Source organism: Equus asinus, chromosome 14 (genome assembly GCF_041296235.1).
Source record: "Equus asinus isolate D_3611 breed Donkey chromosome 14, EquAss-T2T_v2, whole genome shotgun sequence".
Lineage (NCBI taxonomy): Eukaryota > Metazoa > Chordata > Mammalia > Perissodactyla > Equidae > Equus > Equus asinus.
Genome location: NC_091803.1, coordinates 16,130,820 through 16,150,199, shown reverse-complemented (window position 1 = coordinate 16,150,199; position 19,380 = coordinate 16,130,820). Strand labels below are relative to the sequence as shown.

The following is a 19,380-nucleotide window of genomic DNA, read 5'->3' as shown; positions in this document are numbered from 1 at the left end:
CTCACACGTGTGTTGAAGTGTACTGGGCCAGGGGATTTGCATCAAGAAGGAATCATGCCCCCAAAGCAGGTTATGGTGTGCTGCATGAGGCAGTAAAAGACTAGGGGTAGGAAGGGTGGGCTTCCTGGAGGTGGCGGTCTTAGAGCAAATCTTCAAAGACCTAGCAGGTCCTAGCTGGACAAAATGGGGGAGATGAGTGTGGAGGGAGGTGAGAATGGGGAGAACCTGTGCCCTGGGGCAGTGGAGGGCCTCGATGTCCAAAGAGGGGAGAGGGAAGCCTCAGGGCTGACGATGGCAACGTGGAAAGGACACTGAAGTGCTCTCAGTGCCATGGATGGACCGTCCCCGTCAGGGAAATGAATTGGAGGAGCAGAGAAGGTAGCCTGGAGGCTGAGAGAAAGCCAGCCGGGCTCCCTGCCCTTGTCTGGCTTGCAGGTCACCTCATCCGTAAGATGGGGGTAACAGGTGACAAATAGAAATCAATCAAATATATTGGAGTATATGAGGAAGCCATTTGGTGTAAACCTAATTCGGCCTGACTTTTTCCAAAGGGGCCTGGTATGGCCATTGAGCATGCATTGTATATCTGCTTTAAGCATTTCCTATGGCAAGAATGAATGCCCTTAAGATAAAAGTGCAACTCCCCACACACACATTGGCGTTTCCTTAAGGATAAGCATCTCTCCCAGGTTAGGAACTGATTGCTGTGCTCACCTGTGACCACCCAGCTCAAGACGACAGACCTGCCACCCTGTTGTATCCACTGAGACAGCAGACCCACTACCTGCTGCGTCCATCAATCGCTGTGCAGACAGAGCAGTCTTGTGACTATTGTAAAAGGGACATTTCAATCATGTGAAACATCCTCTTTGGGGGTATATAACCACTCTGTCACCCCACTTCTTTGGTGCCCTTCCTTCCTTGGGGAAGGAAGGCCCTGGGCCACGGTCCTCACATTTAGGCTCAGAATAAAGTCACCCAAATTTCCATTTATAGGTTGGTTATGGATTGTTTTTGTTGACACAGGACTGTCTGGAGGTTGTGAGCAGGGCACTTGGTGGGCTCCTGGTCCATGCACAGGACTCTTGGGGCCAGATGGCCTGTCTCACCTCCCCCCCCAGCTCTACCCCGACTCTGTTTCCTCTCTTAGCATCGTCCTGCTTCAGATGGGGGAGTTCTTGACTTCAGGGTTATCGTGAGGACTAATGTGATACTTGGTACCCAGCATGTGTTCAGTTGGAGCTGCTCTCTAAGCTAGGGCTACTCCCAAGACATCCTGGGGGACTGTCCCTGCCACAAACACGCCTCCATTATTTGCCCTCCTGTTCCCGGGTGTTGCAACATTCTGGAAACTCATCTCTCGTTCAGCTTCTGCTGTCCTCAGCAGAAAGAGGAAGTGGCTGTGTATGGTGTGGGGAGGAAGTGTGACTAGGACATGACCCTGAGTGTCAGCCCCAGGCAGTTCCAGATGGGCCTCAGCTCAGGCTGAACCTGGCCCCGGTCAGGGCAGGAGAGGCAGCCGCCGGCAGTAACGTCACAGGGCCCTGCTTTCCGACCTCAAGGTGGAACTTGAGCAGGAAAGGGAGGGAGATGGCAGGCAGCCAAGGGTTGTCCCAATTTCTATCACCTCTCCCTGTTGTTTGGGGGAGCTTCCCATTATATCCTGTGCAACTCTCGGTGAATCAACACTTTGTGGGTTTAAAATTTTGCTTTTGTGCTTCCTGGTAGCCAGGGAAAAAAGGGAAATGAGGTATGTTAATGGACAATGGGGGGAAAATCATGATCATATAAATACAAAATGAAAATGTGTCAAACATCTTGTTTTAACTCATTCACTGAGGGAAACTGTAAGATGGAAAAAAACTGGTTCAAGGGAGAATTCAAAGACCAGACTTCTACAAAGCTAATCAGGAAAGGCAGAAGTGAATTTGCCGATAGATGCAAAAATGGCTTCTTCCATAGGGCAGAAGTCAATTGCATCTCTATACAGAAAAGAATCATTTGCAGTCATTTGCATGACTATCAGTTTTCTGCAATTCACAGAATTGCAAAATACCTTAGTCAAATACTAGGAAAGGCACCAATTTATGGACTCAGATAATCTGGGAAGGTGACAGCCAGGAATCTTTTTGCCCATTTCAGACTTTTTCCTGATAGTTGTTAGATTTGTCACATATTTTTAGTAATAAATTCTAAGCAACTCCTAGGCTAGTGGAAGTTTTCAGAGGGAGGTAATACCAGCAGAAAGATAGCACTGCGTCTCCCAAGATAACATTGTGCCCTCAGCCCTAGGCTAGGAAGCCTGGCTTGTCCACACACCACAGCTGACCCCTTGAGCAATTCTAGATCCCAACCAGGGTGCCAGAGCATTAATTCACAACCAGAACAATAACTACGGATGAGGGGAACAGGCCCAGTGCGATTGCTGAGTGTTAAACTTCTCTGATGAGTGAACTGAGCGCACGTCAGTTAATTTCAGACCTGCAGCAAGGGAACTCGAAAGAAGGACGAGCCAGTTCCAAATGTGTTCCAAGGGGCCGGAACTTACACAAGGCAGTGCTGTTTCAGGAGGCTGCTTCACTCCTCAGGGCTGCAAAGCCATCACGCTTTTGTTGACTGTGTGGCTCACACCTGGGTCCGGAGCCGGCACCTTGCCCAGAGATGCCAGGTGCTGTCTCTTAATCAGAAATAATGAGCAAGGCAGCTGTGGCTTCTCATCAGCCAATCCCTCCAGCGTGTCAGATGGGGGCCAATTAGCAGAGGCACCAAGCAACAGAATTCTGCCTTCGCAAGCAAAACATCCAAAAGTGCTGAGCCCCTTCGCAGTGACACTGGACCCCAGCGTCTTACCTTTCCCCAGCTTTACATTGGTCTTTTCTTGGTCCTGGGTGAGCCGGGGCTGGTTCCAGGATTGGAACCTCCCGAAGCAGCAAGCCCTGACACCTGGAGTGGAGTTCAAGGACTTTTTTTTTCAATCTAAGTTTCTTTGGCCACCACCACTCCCCACGGCCAACAGCCACATTCTTTCTTGGACCACGTCATTCATTCTCAGTTGCTTGGCCTCGAAGGCCTGTGGGCGGCACAGACTCCAGCCTTTGAGACATTAAAAAAAAAGGCTCCCCTTCTGGGGAGACCATTTAGGACACAGCCCCTGCCAGGAATGTTTCAGCTCCTGCGCACCCCGAGGCTTCGTGCCTTTGCACAAGGTACACCTAAGCTGCCCTACTGTGTGTGTGGGGGGGGGTGGGGGGGCAACCTCACATTTTTCTAGTAGAAAAAAACGGCATGAGTACATAGGAAATTTTAAAAAATTCTCAGCTCATCCCCGTCCTTCTCGGAGTTTCTTAGGTTTCCTCCCAGAAACTTTCTATGCCTGCAAGCCTGGCTGTGCATTAAAAACAAACCCCAAAAACACAAATAGGTGCCCCTCTGCTCTGAAAGTTCCTTTTTTACTTGACAATAGATCTTGGCCACCTGTTCCATCAGCACCTGTGTCTTCCTCATTCTTTCTACCCAGTGTTCCCTGGTTACTTGCCCAGCCCGCCTCTGCAGGGCAGGTCAGCGGTTTTGGGTCTTTTCCTATGTATATTGGCTTAAAGTTCTGTTTGCAAGTGGCCAGTCCTGTTTTCCTCCTTTCCAGCTTCCTGAGGGACATCCTGCTGCAGCCTCAGAACACAGCGCACTCACTCTTTCCTGGCTAAAACCGAAGAGGCCGTGCCCCGCCCCCCGCCACTTGCTGCTGCCCTATTTTGCTCCCTTTCACGATCAGAACTCTTTATTTTTCCCAAATAAAAATAGTCTTTCTTTTCAGGTTATAAAAATGGAACTATTCATTGGGACACTCAAATGATACAGGAAAAGGATAAAGAAAGTGAAAAATCACCTGCTGTCCCCCCACCCCGAGCTGTTACCTACCGTGTGGGCTAGCATGCTTCAGACACACACAGCTGTGGGCAACCTTATGTAAGTGGCGTCATCCCACACGAGTGGGTGTATCCTCTGCTGGCCCCTGCCCCCCGGCCCCCAGTGTATGGAACACAAAAGTTGTTCTTGAAAAAGTTGTCTCTACACTCCCAGACTGCATTCCTAGCCTTCACAACCACAGACATCTGCTCCAGCCCCTACCTCTCAATGGAAACCACTCTGTGGTCACCAATGGCCTCCCTGTACCTAAGTCAGAAGTTGGAGGCCTTTCTTTTTTTTCTCTTTTTTTGAGGAAGATTAGCCCTGAGCTAACATCTGCTGCCAATCCTCTTTTTGCTGAGGAAGACTGGCCCTGAGTTACCATCCGTGCCCATCTTCCTCTACTTTATATGTGGGACGCCTACCACAGCATGGCTTGCTGAGCGGTGCCATGTCCGCACCTGGGATCTGAACTGGTGAACCCCGGACCTCTGAAGCAGAACGTGCAAACAACTGCTGCACCACGGGGCCAGCCCCTTGGGACCTTTCTTGAAGTCAGCTGTTCAACTGAAAAAATGAGCCCAGAACTGGGAGGCCCTCCCAGGGGACCAGCTGGTTGGGCCTCTCAGAAGTGTCTGTCAGCACTGAGCACTGCCTTCTGGGACATTCTCCTTGGTTCTCTGCCATCATGCTCACCCGATGTTCCCCAGTCCCGCCTCTCTCCAGACACTTCTATCTCTCACCTGTTCTTCGAGAGTCAGAGTTCCTCAGTCCTGGATTTCTCTTTCTCATCCTCTGTGGTCCTCTCAGATGAATTCATTGCCTGTGACTCCTGAATCCCTGTTTCTGGCCCAGATCTCTCGAGAATCTCACATCTGGATGTTCTTCCCGCTCTCCTACCTCACGCTCAACTTGTTGACGAACCCACCCCTTTTCTAGTGTTCTCCATCTTGTGGAAGGGCACTCCCATGCACCCAGGTTGTGTCCTGCTTCCTGCCTCTGTGAAACTTCTCTACTCCAGCCTTTACCCTGGCTCCCACACTGGTCCCCAACCTTGGCAGCCCCAGGAAGCCTTCCCCGGAGCTCCTCCAGCTCGCTGTGCTTAGAGTCCTCCCCTCGGAAGAGCCTGGGCTCCAGAGCCTTTCCAGCCCAGCCTCCTCCATTGTTCTCTCCGAGGCTCTAGGTGAGTGTGCAGTGGGGTTTTTGGACAATAACTATTACTCCAGTGTTTGGCTGAGGGAAAAGGAAGCACTTAAGAAAATATGTTTTGGATGTTGAGAGGTTTCTCTAATGCATCAGACCATTTCCTCTGCAACCCCCTGGCAATGAGGCCAGTCACATGAGGGTGCTCAAATCTGGAGTTAGACACCACCTCGATTTAAAGACCAACTCTGCCAGTTGTCAACTGTGTGACTTTAGACACATTGCTTAAGCTCTGGGCCTCAGTATCCTCATCTTTAAAATGGGGATAATTTGGGCCAGCCCGGAGGTGCAGCAGTTAAGTTCGCACATTCCACTTTGGAGGCCTGGGGTTCACCGGTTCGGATCCCGGGTGCGGACATGGCACCGCTTGACATGCCATGCTGTGTCAGGCATCTCACATATAATGTAGAGGAAGATGGGCACAGATGTTAGCTCAGGGCCAGTCTTCCTCAGCAAAAAGAGGATTGGCAGCAGTTAGCTCAGGACTAATCTTCCTCAAAAAAAAAAGATTGAAAAAAGAAAAATAAAATAAAATGGGGATAATGATAGCACTGACCTCCTTGAGGGGATTCAATGAGGTGATGCATGGCAAGTGCATGGCATATATTAGGTGCTCGAGGAATGTTACAGATGGTGTCAATGCAAATAATCCATAACCAATCTATAAATGAAAATTTGGGTGAGTTTATTCTGAGCCAAAATGTGAGGACCATGGCCTGGGGCCTTTCTTCCCTGAGGAAGGAAGGGCACCAAAGAAGTGGGGTGGACAGAGAGGTTATATATCCTCAAAGAGGATGTTTCACATATGATTGAAATGTCCCTTTTACAATAGTCACGTGACTGCTCTGTCTGCACAGCAGGGTGGCAGTTCTATTGTCTTAAGGTGGGTGGTCACAGGTTGGCAGAGCAATCAGTTCCTAGCCTAAGGAAAGATGCTTATCCTTAAGGAAATGCCAATTTGGGGGGAAGGTGCACCTTTATTTTAAGGGCACTGATCTTGCCATAGGAAATGTTTAAAGCAGATATACAATGCCTGCTCAATGGCCATGTCAGGTTCTTTTAGAAAAACAAAGTCAGGCCGAATTAGGTTTACACCGAATGGCTTCTTCATACACTCCAATATATCCTATTGCTTGCCATTTCTATTTGTCAATGGTTATGGCTGAGAAAACTGCCACTTTCAGAGGGGAGGGGAAACGTTCCCATCCTAATCTGTAGCATTGCAGCCATCTAATATAAATCACAGGTAAAATGCTACCCTTCATTTCTCGAGGGAGGGCTGGCTCTGGGCGTAAGTGGGAGAACGTGACTCTGGTGCAGTCCTAGACTCAGGCCTGGGCCCTCTAAGTCAGCTCCTGGGCGGTAGATGCCTGGCCTAGGGCACTAAAGATGGCCTGATGCAGGCCCTCGTCCTTTCACGAACTTTGGGCGGGTTACTCCCCCTCTCGGGCCTCAGCTTCCTCTTCTATAAAACAAAGTGTTAGAACTGGATGATGGGGGAGGTCTCTTCTTCCAGCTCTAGCAGTCTAAATCTTCCTCAAATCCCTGATAAAGTATGAGTGACTTTAGATTACGTAAGGATACTTACCTAGACTCCAAGATTCAGAGGACTCTGAACCCCCTGAAACTGTATGCAATATTGTGTGCGTGTTAGGGGCTGGCCCGGTGGTGCAGCAGTTAAGTTCACACATTCCGATTCGGTGGCCGGGGGTTCACCAGTTCAGATCCCGGGTGCGGACATGGCACTGCTTGGCAAACCATGTTGTGGCAGGTGTCCCACATATAAAGTAGAGGAAGATGGGCACGAATGTTCACTCAGGGCCAGTCTTTCTCAGCAAAAAGAGGAGGATTGGCAGCAGATGTTAGCTCAGAGCTAATCTTCCTCAAAAAAATAAAGTAATTAATTAATTTTAAAAAAGATTGTATGTGTGTGTAATGTGTGGGTACACGTGTGAATAGTTACAGCAAACGTTTTTCTGGGAGTAGCTATCTTGAGCTTTGTAAAGGAGGTCTGTGATCCCAAAAGATTAGTCACCAGCCTCGTTCAAGTCTTATCACCTTTGACCTGGATTACAGCAACAGCCTCCAAACTGGTTTCCTGGTTCTTTTCTCTCTCTTTAATTTATCCTCCCCCACCACACAGGGTACCCTTCTAGAGTGCTATGCTGACCCTGTCATTCCCCTGCTAAACTCCTTCCATTGGCTCCAGTTGCCTAAATTCCTTGCATGGCATTTAAAGTTCATCATAATCTTACTCAGCCTTCTCCTCATACTCATATCCTGCCACACCCTAATTCATTTTCTCTGTCCTCATCCCCTCCATGTACCCTCTGTCCTGGCCACAAGGACAGCAATTTCACTGCTTCCTGAATGTTTCGGGCACTTTCCTAGCTCTCTTCCTCTGCAAGGGCTTCCCTGTACTCCATCTGTCAAACCCCTACATGGGCTTCAAAATCCAACTCGGGGGTCACCTCCTTTGTGATGACTTTCTGACACTAGCCCTGCCCCCCCATTAGGCACACCCTTCTGCGCTCCCACTTTTTAAAAATTTTTTCATTTTTTTATTTTTCCTCTTTCTCCCCAAAGGCCCCCCCGCCCCCGCCCTGTACATAGTTGTGTATTTTTTTTTTAGTTGTGGGTCCTTCTAGTTGTGGCATGTGGGTTGCCGCCTCAGCATGGCCTGACCAGCGGTGCCATGTCCGCGCCCAAGATCAGAACGGGCGAAACCCTGGGCCGCCAAAGCAGAGCACAGGAACTTAACCACTCGGCCACAGGGCTGGCCCCCGTGCTCCCACTTCTTGATCACATTTATCCCACTATATTGTAATTGTGTGTTTAAATGTCTGTCAAGTAGATACGAAGCTCTCCCAGAAGAGAAAACAAGTTTCTGATTCACCTTTTAATCCTCAGTACCTAGCACGCGGCCTGGCACCATGTCTGTGACGGTAAAAACTATTTAAAATGAGTCGGCAAATTAACGAAAGAGTAAGTAACGCGTGAACAGGCTAAGAAAAATAGATACACCTGACTAGGTGTGTGTCGAGTTCAGCCCCGCCCCCCGCAGCGCCACCGGAACTACATTTCCCAGAAGGCCCCGCGTCCTGAGCATGCGCACCGGGGCACAAGGAAGCTGCGACGCCGAGTTTCACTCGGGCTGCCTCCTCCTTAGAGTCAGAGCGGCAGCCGGAGCGGAGCCCAGGCCGAGCTCGAGCTGCTGCCCGAGCGCGGCGGTCTCCTCAGCCTGCCCCCTCGCCGTCCTCAGCCTCGGTGAGAGGGGCAGGCAGGCCACGGGCTCGTCGCCAGAGCTGGGGTCCCGAGGGCTCGGGGGAGACCGAGCCGAGCTGGGGCCGGAAGGGGGCGGGTGTGGGAGTGAGGGAGGGCTGGGCCGGGCCGAGGGGAGCCCCGGGGTGAGGTCCGGGGGGATTGTGAGGACTGGCCTCCAGGCTGGAGGTCCCGGAGGCGGGAGTTGGGGGAACTGGGAGGCGCTGGGAGCTCGGGGCAGGACTGGGTGCTGGGTGCGAGGGTGAGCGCCGGGGTGGAAGCCGAAGAGCTCTCAGGGGAGGGGCGCAGACCCCGAGTTTGGGTCTGTCGGGAGGCGTGCACCCTTCCCACAGGCCCCGGAGGAGGCGGTGGAGAGGTTTGCCACCGGGCTGCCTGGTTAGGGTGCGGGTTCTGCTGGGGTCTGCCTCCTGGTGGACGACTCGCTGGAGCCGGGGGCTGTACTTCAGAGGAGTTTGCCTCCGAACTCTGCTTCCCTCGTCTCCAGTAGGGTCCGCTTTCCAGGAAGCTGCTGTTCCTGAGGCCCGGGGTCACTTTTGGGGGGTCGTGGATGCTGAAGAGAACCTAGGAGACTTTTTCTGGAGCTCCCGTTTCATCCCGCCTTTCTCAGCCACCTACTGTCCTCCACACTGATTCCACTTCCCCAAGTGCCGGTGCCAGTGGAAAGTGTGTGTGCACGGACACTTAGACCCTTGAGAAACTCGGTATTGCTGCGTGCCATCCTAGCTCCTCTAGAGTTCTGTGAGGTGGACTTTCTGATAGCCAAAACCAGGCTTTACTTAAACCGTCAGGGTAACTGTAACTAGGCCTCTTCTTTATTTGCTGTGTGACCTTCGTCAGACTTTTACCCTCTCTGCTAATTTCCTGGGGACCTACACTGCAGACTGGCTTATGAAGTCCTTTTAGGCCTTTCTGTGAAAGGGCTGAGGTTTTTTTTAACTATCCCCTTGATTATTGTAGTGGGCAGAGGGAGACTATTGTACTTCTGCTCTGCCCAGGCTGTTGAACAATAAATCTGGTGGTTTCCAGTCCCCAGCCGTAGCACACGGACCCAACATCTGTGCATTCGTTTTCACCAACTGCTGTTTCTCAATTTAAAACCTGACCATCTTCTTCCTTGTTGGCAAAGGTGCCTTGGAATTTGTGTTGCTGAGTCAGCAAGACTTTCAGATTTGCCCAGTTTTTGTTGTTTGCATTTTATATCAAGATGGGAACTCAAACAAGTCATTCCTCCTAAGGATCTGGTGTCTCCATCCAGAAGGGACAGTTTGTGCCGGCTCTCCAGAGAGAAAAGGTGAGAGCCACGGGGAGCTGACACGGCTGCCTCTCAATCTGGTTTTCATTAGAGAAGGTGGGGACTGATGAGGGGGGAATGTGAGGTCTCCAGAATAAAGGTGAGCCCTGGGAGTTGATTGTTGATTGCGAACTCTCTCAAATAAATTCAAGTGGCTTCTTGCCAACAGCTTCTCCTGTTTAACCAGTCTTAGAAGATCCTTTCCACTTTAACACATGCTTTTCGGGATGAAGGACATAGGTCATGGTTTCTGCATTTGAACTGGAAAGTTTTATTTCTTTTGTTACATGGACACAACAGGATGCCTCCTTTGCGTCAAGCCCCACGCTCAGTCCTGGGGGTAGAGAGATGAGGAACCAGGGCTCTGTCGTCTGGGAGCTCATTGCTTGGTGGAAAAGACAGACGAACCATAGATAGTGAGAAGGTGTTGTCAGTGGGATGTGTGTTGGGAGGTGGGGGACTCACAGGGCAGAACCCCCACTCCTCCAAGAACGGGTAGGAGGGGAAGCTAGGAAGGTCAGAAAGGCTTCTGGAAGATGATAACTAAGGTGAGTTGTGAAGACAGAGTAGGACCCAGAAAGTGGGGGAGTAGGCTGGCGGAAGAGTTGGCGTGCGCGGTGTCGTGAAGCTCCATGGCACTCGTGGGCCCCTGTAAGCAGCTCATGTGGCTGGAGCAACAAGGCTTGGGTGTAGGGTGGAGGAGGCTGGAAGGGGAGGCGAGGGCTGAGTGTGAGGGTTTTGCGGCCCACGCCAAGGCTCTGGGGCGCAGCGGATTTTAGCAGAATTCCACGCTGGGCATTTTCAGTGAGCACACTGGCTGGAAAGTGGCGTGCATTCGATTGGATTGTTTTCTTTGTGACTATTCCTTCCATCGAGCCTGCCCCTGACACGGGGGTGGACGTGAGATTTTGCCCTCAGGTTCATAGTCTCGTTGAAGAGCTAGAATGGATATAGAGAACTGTAAGGGACCGACAGAATGCTGTGGAAGTTAGTAAGAGGTGTGTTCTTTCAGCTGGGCACCTCAAGGCATCGTGGAGGTGCTGTTTAAATTGGGCCTTGGAAGTATGGGTCAGGTGAGGATGGAGGTGGGCAAACCGGATGTATGTGAGGGTAGCGGGTCATCACTTCAACTCTGGGAGGGATCAAGAAGGGGGAGATGAAGATGCAAGAGTGTATTGAAGGGAAGTGCCCTGGCAAGTACTCTTGATAGGGAGGCATTGCAATGGGCTTTGAGTGTCAACCCAAGGAACTTGAACTTTGTCCCCGAAGTCCAGCACAGGTGTGGAGGAGACAGGGTCAGAGCAATACTTCAGGAAGCTCAGTCTTGCACCCGCCTCTGAGATGGACTAGGAGAGACAAGAATTAGAGAGGCCAGTGGGAGAGAGGACTGAGCAAGGTCGCAGCCAGATGCTGGCCGCTGGGGCTGAGGAGGTGAGGGGGGAGCAGAGAGGAAGCCGAGGCAGCTGTGGGGCTGTAGGGGAGAAGCTGAGGAGCGGGAATCCCAGGTTTTCTCCTAACTGCTTGGGGCAGAGTGGAGCCAGGGAATCTCGGAGGAAAAGGAGAGTTAGGAAGGGAGGGTGTTTGGCTTCAGACACGCACATGGTGCTCAGGGCGCCAACAGGGGTGGGGCCGTGGACTAGGGAGAAAAGTCCTCATTCATTCCACACGCGCCTGCAGAAATCGGGGGCCAGGCCTAGGAGTACAAAGATGAAGGAAACGGTCTCTTTTGTGTGTTTGTTTTCATTTTTACCTCAGGTAGACAGAAATAGATTAATACACACTCATTGGTGGTCACGTGTGGCTTGCTTTTACTTATTTACTAAGTTATTTTTAGTGAATGTATTAAGCTCCTGCATTCCATCCACCCAAAACAAAAGCTAGGGTCTTGAAACAAAATTTACATCTAATCATTTCATCTTTCCCCTGTTCCCACCTGAGATAACCATGGTCTCCTTGCTTTCATTTATATATAGTTTGGTACCTGTGTATTCTAAGGAAAGTAAAAAAATATATAGGTAAGATTTATCCATGTTATTGCATGGCATCTGGTTCATTTGTATTGACTACTGAGGAATATTCCATGGTGTGCACATGGTTTATGCGTCTGATCCTCTGTCCACGGGCACTTGGTGCTTTCTGGGTTTTTGCTATTGCTAGCGTGTTGCTGTGGACATTTGCAACCATGGTTCCTCTTGTACGTGTGCAGAAGTGTCCTTGGGTCTGAACTTCGGGGTGTTATTTTGCTGGGTCATAGGGTAAATAATGTTTGTAGATGTTGCCAGACTTTTCTGAGGTGGTCGTACCAATTTCCACTCCACCACCAGCAGAGTTTGGGACTTCCAGTTGCTCCACATTCTTCCCAAAATTTGCTGTATGTAAGCTTTTAAAATTTTTGCCAATCAAGTGGGTATAGAATGGATTCTTTGGAATCTTGATTTCTATGTCCCCGAGCCCTGACATTGAACATCTCTTCATAAGTTTATTGGCATATGTGTTTCCTGTGAAATATTTGTTCATGTCTTTCACCAAATTTTCTATGGGTTTCCTGGTGCTTTTTAAAAAAAATTGGTTTGTAGGAGTTCTTTTTTTTTTAGGATTGTATTTTTTTTTCCTTTTTCTCCCCAAGGCCCCCTGGTACACAGTTGTGTATTTTTAGTTGTGTGTCTTTCTAGTTGTGGCATGTGGGATGCCATCTCAGCATGGCTGCGCCCAGGACCTGAACCGGCGAAACCTTGGCCGAAGCGGAGTGCCCAAACTTGACCACTCGGCCGGGTCCCTCTTTTTTTTTTTTAAAGATTGGCACCTGAGCTAACATCTGTTGCCAATCTTCTTTTTTTTCTCTTGTTCTCCCTAAAGTGTCTCCCCCACCCCCCGCCCCCGTACATAGTTGTATATTCTAGTGGTGGGTGCCTCTGGTTGTGCTGTGTGGGACACCGTCTCAGCGTGGCCTGACGAGCAGTGCCGTGTCCACACCCAGGATCCGAACCGACGAAACCCTGGGCTGCCAAAGCAGAGCGCGTGAACTTAACCACTCGGCCACGGGGCCAGCCCTGTAGGAGTTCTTTATATATTCTTGATTTTAATCCTTTGTGCTTATTGTAAATATCTGCTTCCAGCTTGTAACTTATCTTTGTACTTTCTTTAAGGCATGTTTTGTTGAACAACCATACTTAATTTTAACATAATGAAATGTATTTTATCATTTATGGTCAGTGTTGTGTGTCTTGTTCGAAAAATCTTTCCCTGATGGCCTAGCGGTTAAAGTTCAGCACACTCTGCTTCGGCGGCCTGGGTTCGGTTCCTGGGCGTGGAGCCACACCACCTGTGTGTCAGTAGCTGTGATGTGGCGGCAGCTCCCGTAGAAGAACCAGAAGGACTTGCAATTAAAATATACAACTATGGGCTGGGGCATTGGGGAAAAAAAAAGTAGAGAGGAAGATTGGCAACAGATGTTAGCTCAGAGTGAATCTTTCCCAGCAAAAAAAAAAAAAAAAAAACTTTTCCTGGCCATAATGCTTGCCTTTCAGGAACCTATGTCCTAGTGGAGGGGACGGTAGATCATTGCACTCAGAAGTCACTTGGTTGTTGGTTGTTACAAGTGCCACTTCTCCCTGTGGGTGTAGGAAACATTTCACAGGGCAGAGAGCCTCAAGCTGGGAATTAAGAAATAAGTAAGTGGACAGGTGGGATGGACACTCTCGGTGGGGGTGAGGGGCATGAAGAAGCCTGGCCAGTTCGGGGCCCTTCATGGAGTTGCTGATGGCTGGAGCAGAGAGTCGGGGGACTCAGGCAGGTATCTGAAGAAAGATTTGGGTGATCTGCATGCATGGGATTATGGAAGCTGTGGGAACAGGGAAAAGGGTCCAGGGGAAGTGTGCAGAGCTAGAGAGGTAGGCCAGGGCCTGATTTCCCCATGTAGGGGGAGGTGTCGAGGCCTGGTCTGGCTCTGGGAAGCAGTTGGGGTGCCTGGGGGTGGCCCTGACAACATGCTGTGTTTCATCCTCAGGTGCTGGGCAAAGACTGACATGTCTGCAGAGGGCAGGGCGTGTTGTTGGGGAGGCTAGCCGGAGGCGTAAGCGCTCGCCCACTTTGTGATAGAGAAATGGGTTGAGAGAAGGATTTCTCAACTCGATGGCAGTGGGCGCGCTGTGATAGCTGTGGAGAGGCAGTAGGGCAGGGTTGGCACACCATGTGCCGTGGGCCAAATCCCGCCCCCAGCCTGTTTTTGTTAATAAAATTTTATTGGAACACAACTACTCTGGTTAGTTTACATGTTGTCTATGGCTGTTTTCACACTATAATGGCAGAGTCGCGTAGTTGCAACAGACGCTTTTTGTCCTGCAAAGCTTAAAATACAGTCACGTGCCGCATAATGATGTTTCAGTCGACAACAGACCGCATATAAGACAGGGTTCCCTAAGATTGTAGTGGATCCTAGGTGTGTAGTCGGCTATACCATCTACGTTTGTGTAAGTACGCTCTGTGGTGTTCGCACAACCACAAAATCGCCTAACAGTGCATGTGTTTCTCAGAACGGATCCCCGTCGTGAGTGTGTACTTTCTGGCCCTTTACAGGAAGTGTTTGCTGACTGACCCCTGCCACGAGGAGTCATGGTAACTGTGGCAACCTGCAGAGGACGTCCCTGTCCTCGTGGTGGTTCAGCTAGTTGTTGCTGGCTGGGTAATGAATCTAGGTCAGGCCAGCAAATGTTGCCAACTTTTCTGGTTTTCAAGAGAAGCTGGAGATCTGGACTTTGTTTTTTGGTTTTTTTTTAATGGCAAATATTCCGAGTTTTAAACATTGGCTCAATTTTAAAAAACTGAAAATTATGTTGGCAGACACACATCTGGCCTGCTGATTTGCCCAGTATCAGTTCACCCCTTCTGTCTTGGTGGACTCTGGAAACTGATTCGCATTTACATATACAGCTTATTCTTGGGCAAGTTGCTTATCTTCTTTTGCCTCACTTTTCTCATTTATAAAATTAGAGATTAACACCCGCCCCCTGGGATCATGAGGATTAAATGAGAACATGTATGAGGTACTTAGCACGCTGACTGGTGCATAGTAAGGTCTTTGTTGGTAGCCGTTGCTGTGCTCACTGCCAGTGCACCTGCCACTGCTGCCACAGTCCCCCTTTTGGCCCATGCGTAGACCTGGGAACGGGGGCTCTGCCCTCGGACTACATGTGGGTGGTCGGGTTGCTCCTGGCGGAGAAAGAGCTGCAGGTTCTTGGTGCTGATGGAGGAGGTGCCCACAAGGGAATTGTAGGTTGCTGGAGCCCGCCCCAGGCCACCCTGTGGCTTCCTGAGCTCCGTTTGGAAGGTTCTGCCCTGACCTGCCCCTGGGGGGCTCAAGGCGGGCACCAGCTAGAAGACGAGTTGTCACTTCCCTTCCAGCAGCCCAGTGTGCAAGGGACAAGTCGTGTGTTAGTTTCCTTCCGTCTCAGAGACCTAGTAAGTCCTGGGTGGCGTGGGCTTGAGCCAGTTCTCTCAAGACAAAAGGCCCATCTTGCAGTGCTCAACCTTGCAATGGTTTAGGCACCTGCATGGTCTGTTTTACGCATTTTCTTGGAGCCCAGGGATGGGGGATGCGTCTCTTGGCAGGGAGATGCTGTGGTACTTTGACAAGTCCTGTTATTAGTGAAACTCCCCTGGGGTAGTAGCAGCCGCTTAAAGTAATGATGGTGGAGCCGGCCCAGTGGTGCAGCAGTTAAGTTCACATGTTCCATTTCAGCGGCCCGGGGTTTGCTGGTTTGGATCCTGGGTGCAGACCTACACACCACTTGTCAGGCCATGCTGTGGCAGGCATCACACATAGAAAGTAGAGGAAGATGGCCATGGATGTTAGCTCAGGGCCAGTCTTCCTCAGCAAAAAAAAAAAAAAAAAAAAAAAAAGGGAGAAGAAAAAAAAAAAGGATTGGCAGTGGATGTTAGCTTACCCCCAAAAATTAATAAAAAATAATAAAGTGACAATGGTAGGTAACAGTGGTGGTGGTCGGGTTTATATTTATGATCTTTTAAAAGTGTTGGGCATTTTAAAGAGGTTTGTTTCCGATAACAGAAGTGATACTTTCTCACTTTAGAAAATGTGAAAAGTTCAGATATATAAGGAAGTTGAACAAAAGGTCTCCTATCGTTTCTCCACTCAAAGGCAGCCGTTGTTAACATTTTGGTACATTTCTATTGAGTTTCCTCTGTGCTTCTCTTCTACCTGGTTAAAATAGTGCCGTGGTGAATATGTCTGTATGTCAAAGTTTTTCTGTAATCTCCTTAAGTTAGATTCTTTACTGGGTCAAAGGAAGTGAACATTTTTAAACCTTTTGGTACATTACCAAACTGTTCTCTGGAAAGGTTTTATCCTTCCCAGCCGTGTGAAGTCTCAGTGTACTCTTCCCAGCGCTGAGTGTTGAAATTAAGTTATTTTTACTATTTTGATAGGCAAAAAATAACATTTCATTGTTTTAAATTTGTATTAAAAAGCGATTTCAGTAAAGGAGATGGTTTCTTGGATGTTCCTGTGCGGCCTTCCTCTTTCCCAGGTCCGTGGGGAGGCTTCCTGACGGTGCTGGGGGCCGCCTGCGCTGTCAGGAGTCCTCGCAGGCCGTGCTGTAGTTAAGGTCATGCTCACCGTGTCACCTGCTTGGCGTGGGGTGTGGAGTTTCAGGCCCAGGAAAGTGCCCGAAAGAGGCAGCTCAGGAAATAGGACTTGAAGTCACCTCCTGGTCTCACTGGTTTCCAATCCCTCTGTTCTGCAAAGATTAGGAATGGAGGCCACTTTTGTGTCGAAAAGAGCACCCGCACGTTTCTGCGTCTTGCATATCAGTGGGTGGCGTGTGAACACATTTGGAGGAAAGTTCTGCTCATACAAGGCTGGAAAGCCCATCCCACTGCCTGAGTAGTAGAGCGTGGAGAAGGGGAGGTGACTGTCCCGAGGTCACCGATCATGGGGGAGGCCGAGTGGAGGTGCCCCTTGCTGCGGCACAGGGGTGAGCTGGGCTCCTCTCTGCTCAGGACAGCCGGGGAGCACAGTGCGGCAGCAGTGGGGACTGAAGGTAAATGGCCGGGCCCAGGCAGAGTCCAGGCTGTTACATATTTTGGTGGGCTCGGGAGTGTTGAAACGGGCTTCTCACTTGTTGGCAAGTTGATAATCTCTTGATCTGAGCACCGGTTTAGAAACCACACCTGGGGCCTTCTTCCCGGAGGCCGCAACTGCACCGGGACCGTTTGGGTGGTTCTCCCTCCCCGAGGCCCACAGTTAGGCAGGATGATTTTCGCTAAGATTCTTGTGCCAGCTCAGACCTTGTTCTAAAGCTTTTCTAAATCCTCTGCAAATAGAAGGGCTCTTGGTGGGCACGTGCAACTTTTTTCTTCTGTGTGAAAATGGTTGGCTGGCGGCCTTCCTCTGTGCCTCAGAGCCACAGCGCTGGGCACAGGGCTTTGCAGCTATGTCTGACAGGAGAATGCAGGGGAAAGCAGGATGGTTTTCTCGTGGTCAAAGTTGTTGATATTTTTAAAAAAATAACTTTGTTCTGATCATGAAAGGACATATGATCGTTGTAGAACATTTGCAAGTACAGAAAGAGCTAAAGAAAAATGATCCTAGAATTTAATCACTCCTATTAAAAGAGTGTACCTCCCAGCCGTTTAAAAATTTTTTTATATAAGATCGAAACAACACAGGCTTCATGGTTCCACAGACTGGCCGCCTGGCCTTGGATAAGTTCTGAATTTCTTTTGGCCTCAGCTCTCTCGTTTGTAGAATGGGGATAGTCCCTACCTGCGAGGGCAGTTGAGGGTTGAGAGAACTGGATGACAAAAGCACCAGTGTGTGCCACATGGTAGGTGCTCAGTAAATGGCACACTCACCTGCCTGAGAGCATAGTGTGTCCAGTTACGCATCCTGTGTTAACTTGTGAGCATGATCTCAGGTCTGTAAGCCTTTTGCTAAACATTTTGCAGGGCTTGTATCTCCTCATTAGGATGTACCATAATTTATGAAGAATTCTCTTATTGTAAGATGTTTAGGTTGTCTCCAAATTGAGGCTTTTCTCCATGGCCGATTATAATATAATTGTCATAATTAAGAACACCCTAAATAGCCGCCATTCTTAGGAGCCAAGACAAATTAGGTTTTTGAACTGCAGCTTCGTGATGGCAGAGGTTTTGCAGAGAATGGGCGCATTGACACAACTGCTGTGTGTGCATAATTGCTGTGTTCAAGTGGAACACCAGTGGGTGTTTCTGGGCATTGCACCAAACGTGCCCCAGGCCCCCAGAGCGGAAGGTTCTCCTTGCTTTCGTCCTCTGGGGGTTCAGACCCTCTGGGATATTGGGCATTTGAAGAGCCGCGGCCCCAGCTTAGGTCTGCCGCAGCTCTGCCCTCAGGAAGTTCCTGCTCCAATGGGGAGACATACTGAAACCAGTAAATACAGTCGTGTTTGGGTGAGCAGGTTATGCAGTGAAGACACACTGGAGGGTGGAGTCAGCCCTTTCTGGTGGGTCAGAGGGCTCAGGAGAGGAGGTGGCTGAGTCTGGAAAAATGGCTGTTTGCTTGGGGGCTCAGGTGGAGAGAGGACAGGAGTCTGGACACATATACCAGCAGGATCAATGGCTGGGAGGCGAGAAATGGCTCCGAATCTTCTGGCATTTGCTGGATTTTGACAGGGCTGGATATAGGTACCAAGGGTGGAGGCCTTGGTATGAGTGGGGACCGTGGCCAGTCATGGGGGGGGCTTGTACACCATGACCTCCTCATCTCTGGGTCTCCAGGACCCCGACAGGGCCTGGACCATGGTGGGCCCAGAGTCTGGGGGCTGAACGCTTTCATGAAAAGCTTTAGCTGAAGTTCTTGACTGTGTTTCGCAGGCTGTTTGGCAGAGCTCTGCGAGTTGGTTCATCTGGGGATGTGTGGGCATGCTGGGACATCTACATGCGCTGGTGTGTGGGAGGTCCCTGCTGCTTGAGGGATGAGTGACGCTGCCAGGAGGAAAGTCCGGACTCAGGAGTAGTTGGCTCCGAAGCCAGTCCTGTGATTTGTTCTTGGATGTGGTTACAGAGACTCCTAATTGCAGGCACTGAGTTAATAAGCCAACCAGCCATCCTGAGGGCATCCCAGGTCTAATCTTCCAGGGCTGGATATGGGCTTTTGTTGGAACAATTGGCAGCTCAGTGGCAGGCCTGCCACCCACAGGTGTGCTCAGGGTGATTGCAGGCCTGACTCATGGCCTGCGTTCTCATACTGTGTAGCCTGGGGCCGCCCGGGGCCGCCACTCCTCACCCAGGCTGGAAGGGTGGGTAGGTGTGGGGGGTGAGGGCAGGGAAAGGGAGGGAGGCCAAGGTGCTTGGTGAGCTTAAATACCATCCTCAAGATGATGCCACAGCAAGCGGAGCAAGGAAGCGGCGAGGTGACGCCAGAGCCCGTGCCTGCTCCTCTTCACCGCTGCTCCAGCTCTCCCTCCCTTGGGGGGCAGCTGCCTGTGGCTTCTCACCGAAACCTTGATGGTGTCTGCAGTCCGAGGGACAGCAGCACAAGCTCAGTCCCAGCCCTGTTACTTGCCACGTAAGCAAGCCATTGTAACTCCCTGGGCCTCTGCAAAATGAGGATAAAATTCGATGTGTGTGCTTAAGGGGGTTGTGTGGTAATCAGAGCAGATGGTGTGACTAGGAACCTGTTGGCACCAGGGCCCTGCGAGGAGCTA

At 50.3% G+C, this 19,380-nt stretch overlaps 1 protein-coding gene across 7 annotated transcripts in view; it reads left to right on the top strand.

The window, feature by feature from the left end:
- The first annotated feature begins 8,204 nt into the window (after positions 1-8,204).
- The window catches only part of DTX2 (deltex E3 ubiquitin ligase 2), a 34,760-nt gene continuing 23,584 nt past the window's right edge, over positions 8,205-19,380 (top strand). Inside the window, exons 1-2 of one of the 7 annotated variants that reach the window (XM_070484405.1) lie at positions 8,205-8,373; positions 9,593-9,679. The gene's annotated coding sequence lies outside the window, so the exon portion shown is untranslated. Of the gene's footprint in view, positions 8,374-9,202; positions 9,680-19,380 lie in introns of those variants that run through there. The other 6 variants (XM_014853909.3, XM_014853906.3, XM_070484409.1 and 3 more) reach the window with 6 other exon arrangements.